The sequence below is a fragment of the Copadichromis virginalis genome, linkage group LG6 (genome assembly GCF_057382275.1).
Source record: "Copadichromis virginalis isolate Kocher_CV1m ecotype Utaka linkage group LG6, C_Virginalis_male_GT1.1, whole genome shotgun sequence".
Lineage (NCBI taxonomy): Eukaryota > Metazoa > Chordata > Actinopteri > Cichliformes > Cichlidae > Copadichromis > Copadichromis virginalis.
The window spans coordinates 28,073,719-28,087,381 of NC_140623.1; the positions used below are offsets into that span (position 1 = coordinate 28,073,719).

A 13,663-nucleotide genomic window follows, 5' to 3' on the forward strand; every position below is an offset into this window, starting at 1 on the left:
CAATAAAAGTACAAAGGAGGAGTTTCAGATAATCATAGCCTGTAGAGTAGTCACATGTGGTAAAGATTTGAATTATTTTAACCTACTAGTAATGTTGTTATTTACAACTTCACACAGATTTCTTTGGTCAAAAATTCCTTAAAAATAGCTCTTCTGAGTCACAAGTAAAAACTGGCAAACTTTTGCTAGCTACATATTTTATTTGGTCTAAACTTAAAAACATAAAACAAGTAATGAATGAAACAACAGTAACTAATAACTAAAGAAAATCTAAAAAATAATTTGAAATAATGAAGTAAAATGGAAAAAGAACCACAGTTTCCTGGGTGAAAAACCTAAATCCTGAAAATCCATGCATAAGACTATACTGATTACAGTGCAAACCCCTATAGGTGTCCTGGTTAAGCAGGCAACCCCTGTATCAGGGGCTATTTTTCCTTAATGCGTGACATGGATTGGAGAATGCTGATTACAGTAACTTAAACTCTCACAGCTGAAGTTAAGGTTTTACACAGAGGTGACCATAACATACCAGAAAACTTTATACACGTTACAGTCTAGAGACCTTCTCAGTCTACACTACTGACAAGTGTTAATCTGTTTTCCACTGGTATCAGGTGAATGCTTGGTTAAAAAAAAGGGGAAAAAAGGGATAATCATGTATTAAAACAGGTATTCCTGTATTCTACCTCTCGCCCTGTCAGGTCCCCCTCAGGATAACCTGATAGATTTAACAGGGCTCCCTGACATATTTGACAGGGTCCCTTTCACTCCTTGGTTGCCCTATCCTAGCTCACTCCACTGTCCCCCACTCGCTCCATCCACCGGAGAGCTGGGAAGTAATGGGATCTGTGGGCTAACTGACCCCTATATATGAAAGGCGCTGACATACAAAGCAAAGAGGGAGCGGCCACTTAAAGAGGAAATGGAATGAATAAGGTGGGGGAATAGAATAGGAAGGTGTTAGCGAGGGAGAGCGAGAGAGGAAAGCAGACGAGGACGATAAGAGGAGCATAGAAAAAAAAAAAAACAAGTGCCCAGCCATGTGTGAAAGACATAATTGAAAATGTCAAAAGAAGTAAGGAATGACAGCAATGAACTGGCTGAGCATGGCAGTGCAGGCTGTCAGTGATCTACTACCTCTATCCTGAATAGATTCTCCCTTTCTCTCCTCTCCTATATATTCTCACTGTGGCACGTGCACACACAAGCACAGTTAAATAAAATGCAATATTCTCCTTTACTCATTTGATTTCATCCATCTGCTTTTTGTCTCAGTGACTCCACGTGTGTCTGGCTGGTTGTTCCCAGCAGAGCATGTGGGCGTGCAGCCACACACTGCTAGCTAAAGGCTCCTATGTGTGTATGTGAGAATATGCATTTAGATGGATTTAAAAGGGAAATGTGAACACGAGATCAGCACTTGACCCTAATGTCAGCTTTACCGCTTATCCTCACTTCTGCCCTTCTCTTCTTCATGAGTCCACCTCCATTCCTCAAACAATCATCTTTTTCATCTTTCAGGATGAAGACCAGATTTGTGTCGCCCACATTTGCCATTGATGATGATATGTATGCACGACTTGTAATTCAGCAAATCTGCCCACCCTCAGGTGTTTTATCTTATAATAGAGGAGGTTGGGGGGTCTTTGTGGGCTTTAGATGTGTTGTGGGAGACCGTAAAATGCCACTTAAGCAATATCATACAAGAACAGTAGCTATAGGTGTGCAGGTATGTGTAAGAAAAAAACCTTCATCATTTAAAATGCTTGTCACATTTAGGCGTAAGTCTGTAGTTTTATAATGGAATGAAGCAGAAAATATATATTTTTAAATCTATATGAATATTACACCAACAATATTATTTATCAGCTAAATTAAGAGTACTGGCAGCATATAAAGAACATTTCCATTCTTCCTTTTAAAACCAAATTACACCAAAGCTTCATGTGCGAACTGAGCTAGCATTTGGATTAACAGCAGGGGAGCATTTAAGTTCAAGTGTGTCTCCTAAAAATGATAAAAATGCATTTAGAGTAAACAGGAAACATACCCAGCTTGAAATCAGACGTCTTAGCCTTCATCCAAAATCTTTGTGGTTCAATGCCAAAAAACCAGAATGTGGTTATGATCAGGATAGCCAGAGGTCCAATAGCAGTTCAGCCAGATCCTCTCATACAAAGCAGGAACTATTCATTATATTATTGCCAAAAACGCAAATGGTATGTTTTGTATTTTTTAATACAACAATTTTATTAAGTTGTGCTCAGCCAGCCACAAGACATCCATTGAATATACAAAGAATTACATCTTTTAAAATGCATTAAACACTTTTATTCTATTAAAATGTACATCTACATATAAATTAAATTCCTGTCTTATTTTGTGTTGCAACTTATTGAACATACGTATAAAGGCCTCTGAGCCGTAATGGTAGCAACAGTCAACCCTCTGCCCTTCCAGTGTAAGCAAAACATAAGTTTGCAAGGTATTTATGAAATGCATTGCCTGTTAGTTCAGTAGGATAAAACAGAATGACTGATAATATGTTATGAGAAGTTTTGAGAAGTTTGTAGAAAGCGCAGCATGGCTGATGTTCCTGAAGGACATCGAACACACAGCAAGGTAAAATACAGGTATTTGAGGTTTGAACGACAGCCAATCAGTGTCATCTGGATATTCTGGATATTTAAGCTGCCAATTGCATCGACACTAATGCACCCACATACCATCAGAGAAGCAGACTTTTGAACTGAGAGCTGATAAAAAGCTGGATGGCCTATCTCCTCTTTAGTCCAGAAGACGCAACATCCATGTTTTCCAAAAAAGAACTTCAAATTTTGATTCATTTGACCACAGAACAGGTTTTTACTTTGTTTTACTACATGTTAAATGAGCTTTGGTCAAAAGAAAACGGCTTTTCTGGATAATGTAGATATATGGCTTCTTCTTTGTGTGGATGGCATGGTGACCTGTGTTTGCAGATCACAATTTCTATTAGTGTTTTTGAGCTCATGCAGCGAACTCCGTGACAGAATCATGTCTGTTTTTAAAGCAGTACCACTCGAAAGACTAAAGATCATTCAATATCGATATTACTTGGCGATACATTTTATATTTGGCCTTATATTTGGCCTTACACCTTGTACACAGAGATTTCTCCTGAGCTGCAAAACAGCTGTTTCTTTTTAGTACCACTTTTTTTTAGTGGTAATAGTACCACTAGAGCCTTCTGTTCTCCCTTTCCCAGTTTTTTTGTTTTGATGTGTTGCTGCCATGAAATTAAAAAAATCAACTAACATTTTTCATGAAATGTTAAAATGTCTCACATTTGTTTTATTGTGATTAAAAAATGAGTTTATGAAATTTGGAAATTGGTGAATTCTGTTTTTGTTTACATTTACACATCACGGGAAATTTGGGGGAAATTGTCATTTAAAACATTCCATAATTATTTAAAACTACCAACAGATTGTAAAGAAACAACAATGTCATGCTGTGTTAAGAAGATATCAACTGAAGTTAAACAATTTCTTTCACAGTTAGGCTGCTTTATGTTTTATTTTTGGAGCAACAAACATAGATAGGACTTAAAATACTCTACATTCTTTCATTTTGTTGGTAATGAACGCGTGTAAATAACTTGAATTTTTGTTTTGTCATAATAACTGCATTATTGCGTAAATAGAAAAAAAACCACACGGTGTTATCGAGACAAAAATGCAAAGTTAAAGCACCAAATAATCATAAATAGTCATGAAGAAAGGCATTCTGAGCACATTCTTATTCACAGTGTTCAAACATATTTCAGCATGCCCACTGGTAAAATGCTGCCCCCTGGAGGTGTTTGTTTCAAATTCTGTAGAGGGTAATTACAAAAAGTACCTTTAAAGTTTGTATCTTTGTGAGATCATTTATAGTAAATGCTGACCATAACATTTCTCTGCTGTTATCTTACTTTATTTAATTTAAAACATTAAGTATTGTAAAGTGAAGGGAACAAAAGATGCTGACAAATTTCTATATGGTATGTTCTATATGAACATTTTGCAACCTGGCAGGTACTTTCATGTATTGTTAGAAAATGGATTTGCTACTGCAAATGAGCTCTACATCATATCAATGTGCATATTTAATTTGTCAGTTAATTAATACAAGATGAAGAACTGGATTATAGATAAAGACTACAAATATTTAAAAGACCGTCCAATCAGACGTCACCATGAATATTCATCCTGTATAGGGTTCAAGAACTTCAGTTTCAGGACAGCAACATAAAGATGTGTGGCCATTTAGGGAACGTGCGGTTTCTTCAGTCATCAAAGCAAAAACAAGTCCTGAATTATCACTTCTCATTAATATCTGCACCAATTCCATTTTGAAGGAGCTAATTTTTCCTTGGAAGAAAAAACATTTTCTCAGCACCATTAATTAAAGAGAAAGCGGGGGCTGTACGGTCGTATGGAGATGTGAGGATGTAATTTGCATAGCTTGATGACATGGGTGGAAATCACTATGATACATATAGGCTTTCCGAACAGTCATGAATATTCATTTATTCCGTACGCCACCAACACAGCACATCAAAAATAGATGTGCAGGGTGGAAAACGATCTTATCAGAAAATCCACGGGTGACATACAACGTTCGGCTGCGGTCCTTCACCATGGAGAATCTGCTCAGTGATTTTAAGTTCATTGAGTTCAGAGTGTTGGTGTAAGCCGGTTTACACAGCCATTTGATAACAGAGCTCAACAGAAATGTCATGTAAGTCTTGTGTGAGAGATATCAAGACCCCCTGCTGTAAAACATGAAACTCCAAAAGACTCACTGCAGAGCAGCATACTCTAACTCGCCTATTTAGGGAAGAAGCAAATGCCACTGTGGCTCTGTGAGACAGTAACGGACTATATCCTGCAGCGAAACTGAAGGTGAACAAGGTAGCTCATCCTTGTTTCTTTTTGTTGCCAGTGGGAATCGGTTTTACTTAGGTTGTAATGCCGCCCTCTGAAAAGAGGGAATGAGAAGGAGAATGTTGGAGGGAGGGAGTGAGGGAGGGAGGCAGCGGCCAGGCAGTGAGGGAGCAAGAGAGGGAGGAGGAGAGGAGGCAAAAATGGCTGCAGGTTATGGGGAGTTTATTTAAGACTCAAATTAAACATCCAGAGCAAAGGCGCCAACAAAAATTAAACCTTAATGACAAATTATTACCCCTATATTAGCAACTCACAAAACAGAAGGAGAGGGGGGTTCAGAGGTTCAGTGTGCGTGCGTGTGTGTAAGGAGGATATTTACTTGTGGTCTTTTGTGTTGGTGCTGAGATGATGTCAAAGACCGTTATGACCATATGAAAACGTTACAGAAAAAATACAGTTTGTATTACTTTGCTTATGCAGCTTGTCTTAAATGAGTCTCAAAACCAAATGGAGCCAAATGAAAAACATGAAAATGTCAGTTTAAAACACTGTAGCTGGGATTTGATGCAGAAATATTTAGTTTTAGTCTTCTTTTCATTTGCTTTGTTTTGGGGCGATCGTGGCTCAAGAGTTGGGAGTTCGTCTTGTAATCGGAAGGTTGCCGGTTCGAGCCCTGGCTTGGACAGTCTCGGTCGTTGTGTCCTTGGGCAAGACACTTCACCCGTTGCCTACTGGTGGTGGTCAGAGGGCCCGGTGGCGCCAGTGTCCGGCAGCCTCGCCTCTGTCAGTGCGGCCCAGGGTGGCTGTGGCTACAATGTAGCTTGCCATCACCAGTGTGTGAATGTGTGTGTGAATGGGTGGATGACTGGATATGTAAAGCGCTTTGGGGTCCTTAGGGACTAGTAAGGCGCTATATAAATACAGGCCATTTACCATTTACCATTTGTTTTGGTAATCCTACATATATCTCATGCTATAACTGGAATGCACTATTGAGAGTAGTATTATGTATGTATGCGAGGATGTGTGCTGGCATGCGTGTCTGATCGTGTGCCCAGTTGCATCAAGTTCACCAGCATCCAAGCAAACACGCGAGTGCATCGACACAAAACAGAGCCAGGCAGCGAGGCAACAAGAAAGAGTGCCGACACAGCAAACAATGCTGTGACCAGGGACAGCCGGTAATGGGATAAGTGGCGGGTTGCAAATGTGTCAACTGGAGTGTGAACGCCATGTTAGGTATGCAAATGAGGAGGAAAACCTATTGGCTTGGAATGCATGGCCCATCTATTCCGCAGCCGCCAGCCACACTGATACAAGACTTGTCAGAGATGGCCTGTGGTGGTTCCAGCAGTTTACACTATAAATTCGAGTTTATGGGTTATTGATTCCACCCTAGGAAAATCAATTCAATATATCACTTGCTGTAAACTAAATGATAATAAAAATGCCCTTCTTTTCCAATATATACTTTACTGTTCCTCCACCTCCAAAGGGAATTTTTATTAACGCAGGCACCATACAGGGCAAAGATAAACAAAGCTTAGGGTGCTCATTAGCCGACTGCATAATACTGCATCTCAGTTCAGATGTGGCTGTATCTCAATAAACTACAACTACTGATGAAAACAAAAATAGAAACAAACATGGATGAGTACAGAGGGATCTGAAGGGACCGGCATTGCTGCACAGCTTTGCAGACAGTTTTCTATATGTTGTAGCTGTTTATTGTCACCAGGGGGCAGTGTCAAATTTTTTTAGAACAACCAGTTTGTGGGAGAAGAGCTAAGTGGTAACACACGAAGCGCTGAAGTGAAACACTGTACAAAGTGTCGAGTGCAGCCACTGTCTGTGCCTTTAATGCTGCTTTTCTTGCACTTCTGTCTATGTGTGGTGACTTTACTGTCATCCCCTGACACTTTTGAACAATCAGCTTTTAACCTTAGCAGCCCCGCTCAAAAGCATGCTGTCTTTATGGTCTTTTTTTTTTAATTATTAAGAATCATAATTAATAAAATAAACATTGTGCTGTATACTTAAAACTAACTGACGCCATAAACACAACTAGAAAGCACTGAGGATCACTTTCCTATCGACTTGTATACAAAGCGACTTCTTTTTGCAGTCAACCGTCGCCTTGCTGATGACCAATAGAAAGAATGAGGTTTTTAGGCACGTCCTCAGTGGCTTCTCTTTTCAAACACGTATCCATCTAATATAGACAGCGTATGGCACTGACACCGCTTCTACACTATCCTCTGGATATACTGCGCTGCATGAATTGATTTTCTTTTAAGAAAATCTTTTGAGCACATGCTGCTTTTTACAAACGGACTGGATAATTTATAAGCAGGTATTTAACATTATCTAATATATGACAAGTTCAAGACCAAGCTAGTCATTCTTTTAGCGTTGGAGGAGTTTAGCAGTGGAGCTTTGGCCCACTTACATCCAAAAAGATATTCACTCAATATGCTTGAGGGAAACTGCTCCAAAATCAAATTCAGTTGTCAAGTTTCAAAGTAAAATCAGAAATAAATAACACAAAAAGCCACCAAAAACATAATTATACTGATATGCCTTTTTCAAAATCCTCTTCTTCTTGTATGTTTTTATGCTCCTGCATGTTTCCTACATGTTCCTGCATGTATTTATTTATCTTGTTGATTTGGTGCACTTTCAACCAGAAAAATTGTTTTTTCCGCTTTGCACATTAAACGATGAAACGGGGCTCGTGGCAGTAATTGCATGCAGTAACTTACAGAAAAAGGACACAATTTATGGTGAATGCAAAGGCAAAAACAAAGACAAAAGTGACCCGCAGCAGAACTGAATAACATGCCAGCATGCCTGGAGTTTCTTTGAAGAAAAGTCAGGAACCCTTAAGGTTCAGAAAGGAGAAAAACCTGATTTCTGTTCCTCTGCATTTTTCTTTGTCCTTCTAGCCCTCCCTTCTCCTCCTTCCCTCCTCCCCCCTTTTTTCTAATTTTCCTGAGGACGGAGGTGCCTGCCTGCCTGGCACATGACATTGATTTCCATCAGTGCTTGGAAATAACCTCAGAGCCGTTGCCAGGGCAACCCGCATCTACCTTTTCGCATTTTTGCATATTGCCACTGAGGGTTTTTTCCTGTTTTTTTTTTTTTTTTTCTTTCACTGTGTCGGCCGCAGCTCGCAGTAAGCGAGGATGACAAATGCTTCCAGGTAGAGAGGCGATGGCACGGGATGGAGAAGCAGCATGAGGAGGGGGGTGTTGGAAGAGAGAAGTAGAGAGAAGCGGGTGGGTGGTGGGTGATATAAGAAGAGGGAGTGCACAGAGATGGATGGCTATGCCAGGCGAGAGCAGCCAGGGCCGTGGATACTCTGGCATGAAATGTGTGTTGGGGGAGAGGGTTATTGATGTCTCCCAGTTGGGGACTGGGGGGGGGGGGAGCCAAGAAGGGGAAGACAATAAAACACCAGAGAAATGACACCAATGGACTCCTGCCTCCTAATTAACCACATAAAGGACACGCTCAGATATTCAAAGAGAGAAAGAAGAAAAATGCATGCAGAGGGTTGGAATGAAAAGTGAGAAAAGAAAGGACAAATCAAACCAGAAAGATGCTACTTTCTTACTAGCATGAAGCATCTGCCACACCAACATCTGTATGTGGTGCAGGCCAGCACGCCACTGCCACTCACCACGTGTAAGAGACTGTCGTCGCTGTGTGTTAATATGCATATGCATGTATTGTTGTGTGGCTATCACGAGTGGCTTTCTTACTTTGGTCATCAGTTCAGCGGAGTAGAGACCGAGGCTTCCTTGTTATTTTGAGGGTTCCTTCAAATTTGTATGTGCACGGGAGCATGGGGCGTGTGAATGGATGCGTGGGGTTGGCTATCAAATCACCGAAGTGTGTCATGAGAAATGTTGATGCACACACAGAGAGAAAACGAGAGCGAGGGAGGGCGAGAGAGAGGCCAAGCTACCTACTCCGACGTTTGCCTCCTGATTTCTCTTCCCTGTATCAACAGCCCAGTCAAAGCGCAGCCAGGGGGAAAATTAATTTCTTATTACCTGATTATATTATTGGGTTTCGCTTGGAGTGTCTGTTAAATATTCTATATCAGCATTCATGCTGGGTATAGCATGGTATAGAGGACTGTATTGTAAAGAAGGGCTATGGGCCGAGCGGGGCAGGCCAGCAGCACGAGCCTGAGTTTGGGGCTGTAATCGTCTGAGACATGCCTTCTCGTCCTGGGGAATAAAGACTGGCGGTGGCAATATGCTGGCAGAAAGCAATTTGCTCGAAAGCTATTCCCTCCACCGGACACACACACCCCTGCATGTGCACACTAAGTGCAAAGCCTAGCCGAGTTTCAGTCGGGTAAAGCACTCACCATCATACACATTTTCTGGCCCTCACTTGTACACATACACAACTACAAATACGTTTTTTTTTTATTTTCATTTTTTTCAGTAAAATAAGTGTCATCCATCCAGCCCTCAAATTTGCCTTTACAGAGGATTTCAGACATGACCAGTAACTCGGTGCACTCTGGCATCTCCCCATGTTGCACAAACACTAACTGATAGTGGAATTTAGAGGTCATCACATGGAGAAAATGAAAAATAATACACAGAACACTGCAGCGGCAGCAGCCAACAGTATATAGACTAAAACAGATCGACATTTCGGGTGTAAATCAAGCTCTCATATATCCCGATAAGTCTTGGAGGAGGTACGGTAAACAAAATTGATCATTACAAAATTCATGAGGTCCAGAAATCCTAACTTGGGCCTCTTTCCTCCTGGAGGGCAATGTTATTATTTTTTACCTCATTCCTTGCAACAAATCTACACACCATGTGGCTCGAAGACTCAAGAAAAGGGCAAATTTGCATACCCTCCATAAGGAAGAAAATCTGATCATATAAATGTAAATAAGGTGAGCTTAACTTATATTTTCCTTGAGAAAAACTGTGAATTGATAACATGAGTGAGCAGCAGGCAAAGGAGCGGTGGATGGAGTGGAGAAGGTTCCAAGGTGCCTGTGGATCAGTATATATATTAATACTGGGGACCAACAGTAGGGAATTAGTTTGTTTTTGGAGGGGTTTTTGGCCTCAAATGCTACAGCTGTGGACAAACAGCACGAGGCAATGGTGCAACATCAGGAGCACAACCATGTGCCTTCTGAATGTTTTACTCTGATAGGCAGTTTTTTAATGTTGCATTATCATTTGTTCTTTAATCGGTCGAGTACTTATTCTGAAACATTAAATGTACTGTTACAAATAACACTAAATACTATATAACCCTACACTGTGCAGCAAATAAATAACTAATATACATCATTGCATTCAAAATGGTTCTTGGCTTGTGTTAAATCACAAAGCTTTGTTTCTTTGCATAACTTCTAATTGAAACTTACAGTGAGGTCAAATATTGTCTATAACCAACTGAGTAAAAAGCATCGGTCACTAAAACTGAAAACAATCAACCATAAACTACAATGACTGGCAGATAGATGGTGACAAGGGAGGCTGTAGCAGTTAGCTTTCTGCTAGGCTACAACACAACTAATTTGAGTCACTGAAGTGAACCTTTAGGGTTTTCCAATAGGTGGTAGTACCTAGTACCAGGTATTTTTTTAGCACATACTTGACCAGGGTTCGCCTTGACATCCTCCTTTGTCGTAGCGTTTATGTTGCATACAAATGACTAAAGCAGTTAATTTCACAGGCAGACAAGTAACAACCTCAGACAACCACTCACTAACCACTTTTTGCTAGGGACCGGTGGGGTGTGTGTGTGTGTGTGTGTGTGTGTGTGTCACCAACTCCACCTTCTGGGCAATGGCACACTGCCAAAGTGCTAGCTTTAACACCAGGCTTCATAAACCAGGATGACATCCTCTTGGTTATATCCATCTTTTATATACAATCTTTGCTTTAAACATTACTAATTCAGTTTTTGTTTAGTTTGGGTTTGGGTTTTTTTGGTGCTGCACAGTGCAACAGCCCCTTACCTACAATGTCTTCTGGACAGTATGTTGGCTCCTCCATGTTTTCCTCTCTCTGTCTTTTCCTGTGCATCTACAACTCCAGGTGTCCATGCTGTAAATTGACCTATTGATGTAGATTACTGTAGCTACTGAAACCAATATGCTTTCAATATACTAGAAAAAGGGAAAACACAGTGCCACAGTGGTTAGCACTGATACCTTATAGCAAGAAGGTCCTGGGTATGAACCTCCCAAAGACATGCAGCTAGAGGGATTAGCTTAATTGGTGATTCTAAAATGCCTGTAGATGTAAATGTGAGCATGAATGGTTGTCCGGGTGCGACCTGCCCAGGGTGCAAGCAGCCTCTCGCCCTATGGTAGCTGGCTCCAGTTAAGTATTCTCTTAACCAAGGCTAAATCACTTCACTGTTTTATCAGCTCACTATATTTATGTAAAACTACATATAAATATTTTTTTTTATCTTTTAAAGTTTTGTCTTTCTTGTCCTTAAACTATATCTAAACAAATAGAGGTTTTTTTGCTGAGAACTAGACTTCTCCAATGACTTCTCATTGAGATCAACAAAAGCATCTGACTGCTTCATTTTAGTTAATATACTGTATTTGGCTGCAAGGCACAAATGCTTCCAGACTGAATGTAATTGTGACAGAGAAAAGTTCATGGCTGAGAAGACACAAGACAAGCATTCTATTAGTCTGCTCGGGGACACGCTGCTCTGCCTACAGAGAAAATGAAAGGACAATCTCTCTGGCTGTAGGCGCACCGTGGGCTCAAATCTGATTATGTTCCCCACCTATTGTGACTCAGAATTTGATCTTTTCATTTCTGTCAAACAAACAATCTAATTTTCTTCTTATTTTGACATACAATGAAAACATTAGACGTATGCAACATACTCTAAGAGCAACACAAGAAGAAGAAAAAAAACAAAACAGGTTTGGGCTTTCATTTTCTCTCTGAGCAGTACGAGCTACAGACCAACACAATGTGATTCATATTATCTTGACCTCGAAGGGGGTTTCATTACAGTGAGACTGCGAGGATGCCAACTCGGTCAATGGTGCATGAAACTGCCTCCTTTTATTGGCATGGCATTCAATCAGCTCCTCTTGGGTATATGTCCTTGGCTTTGCAGTGGGGCCACCTATAATAGCGCTCCATGCACCTGCCCACATCTTACTACCCCTTTTAATGCCTTTCCCCCGCAACCGCACTTCCATTCCTGCATAAATATAATCAGCCCTGTCAAGAAAACCAGAACCACTTGCTCTCTTCCTCTATTGTTTCTGATGGTTTATGCAGAGCAACCAACGCTTTCTCCTCTCAATTCCTCCCCATGTCTTTGAATTCAACCAGAGTTGGCTCGATGCCAGCAGATCCTCCCCCAGCGTTCCTGCTTGCACTGTTTAACCCTACAGCATGCCCACCTGCCTATACATCACCCCTCTTTCATCTCTTGGACAACTATCACCCTCAACTAGTAATAGCAAAAGGAGAATAAAGCAGGGGAAAGATGCCGTTTAGGAATTTATCCATTCAGACTAACAGTAACAAGGATTCAGGTAATTATTCATGCAACTGTAGGTTTGTTGCAATCATTGTAAGACCAAACTGAAGAACTATAACTGTAGGTCTAGGTGACTTCTGTCACAGCAACAACTTATTTCTCTGAAAAGCTGAAAATGTTCTGGGGAAGCAACGTTTTGTCTGTCACCCAGTCCACAGGGAACAGTCTATCTGCCACAGAGTGGAGGGGTGGCCACACGACAAGCCATTTTATTACACAGACACCGGGTTTACTGTTTCCTCGCAGCAGCCTGGCAGCGGTTGGTGGAAATACAACTGACTTGGCATGCCAAAGTACCTTGAAGGCTGGTCTATATTTCATTGTCAATTGCTTTGGTTATCATGCAGTGTGCATTCATTCACATTCTGCATCAGTGTGAGCTTTAAATTATGTGCCAGTCAGTCAGCCCCATTAAACCCCAAAGCAGTCCCTGGGCAGCCCTTTCGTCTCCTCTATTTGTTCCCCACTGCAGCACTAAACAGCAGCTCCCACAACACTGACTCCAGCTAAACAACCTTTGCATCCCTGGAGAGGTATACTTTTTCTTGTCTCATCTACACTGGTGACTTTAATGAAATGTGCAGCTGTCTTTAAATCAAAACACGACCAATTTGCATACGGACCGGGACGGGACAGTGGACACTCCCCTCCGTCCTGACCACGTCAGAGCTGGCTGCGATCTAAGCAGATGAGCACTCTGATGTCTGAGCAGTATGAAGGAGACAGCGAGGAGGGGTTGGAGGAGGAGGAGCAGGAGACATAGAAGGTGTGGATGGGGGGTGAGGGGAGGGAGAGGTGGAGTAGGAGGGGCGGGAACATGGCTGGAAACAAGAAAAATCTAAATTAAACAAACAGATGGATGTGGCACATTTGCATACATCAACAATAAACAGGGGTACTATGCTTCATGTCCAGCAGGGCTCAAGGGTAAACCGGGCAGAGGATTACAGAGAGCGCTGGTCTGTGTACACGTATTTGTTTTGGTGTAAATAAGTTTGCCGAATCTAAAGGTGCTGATTAGCCCGGGGTGAGCTGGATGCCACGCAAAACAACTGTCAGCATGCACAGCTTTAATAAATGCAAACGAACAGCGAATTAATTACCGGCAAATTACCTTGCATCGATTACTCTGAAGGCGCTGCGGAGCGAAGCAGGGGATGTGGGAGCTGGGC

At 41.3% G+C, this 13,663-nt stretch overlaps 1 protein-coding gene across 1 annotated transcript in view; it reads right to left on the reverse strand.

Annotated features, from left to right (window-relative positions):
• tnrc6c2 (trinucleotide repeat containing adaptor 6C2) overlaps window positions 1-13,663 on the reverse strand; it is a 141,699-nt gene extending 128,036 nt beyond the window's left edge. Inside the window, exon 1 of the mRNA XM_085459662.1 lies at window positions 13,606-13,663. The gene's annotated coding sequence lies outside the window, so the exon portion shown is untranslated. The remainder of the gene's footprint in view (window positions 1-13,605) is intronic.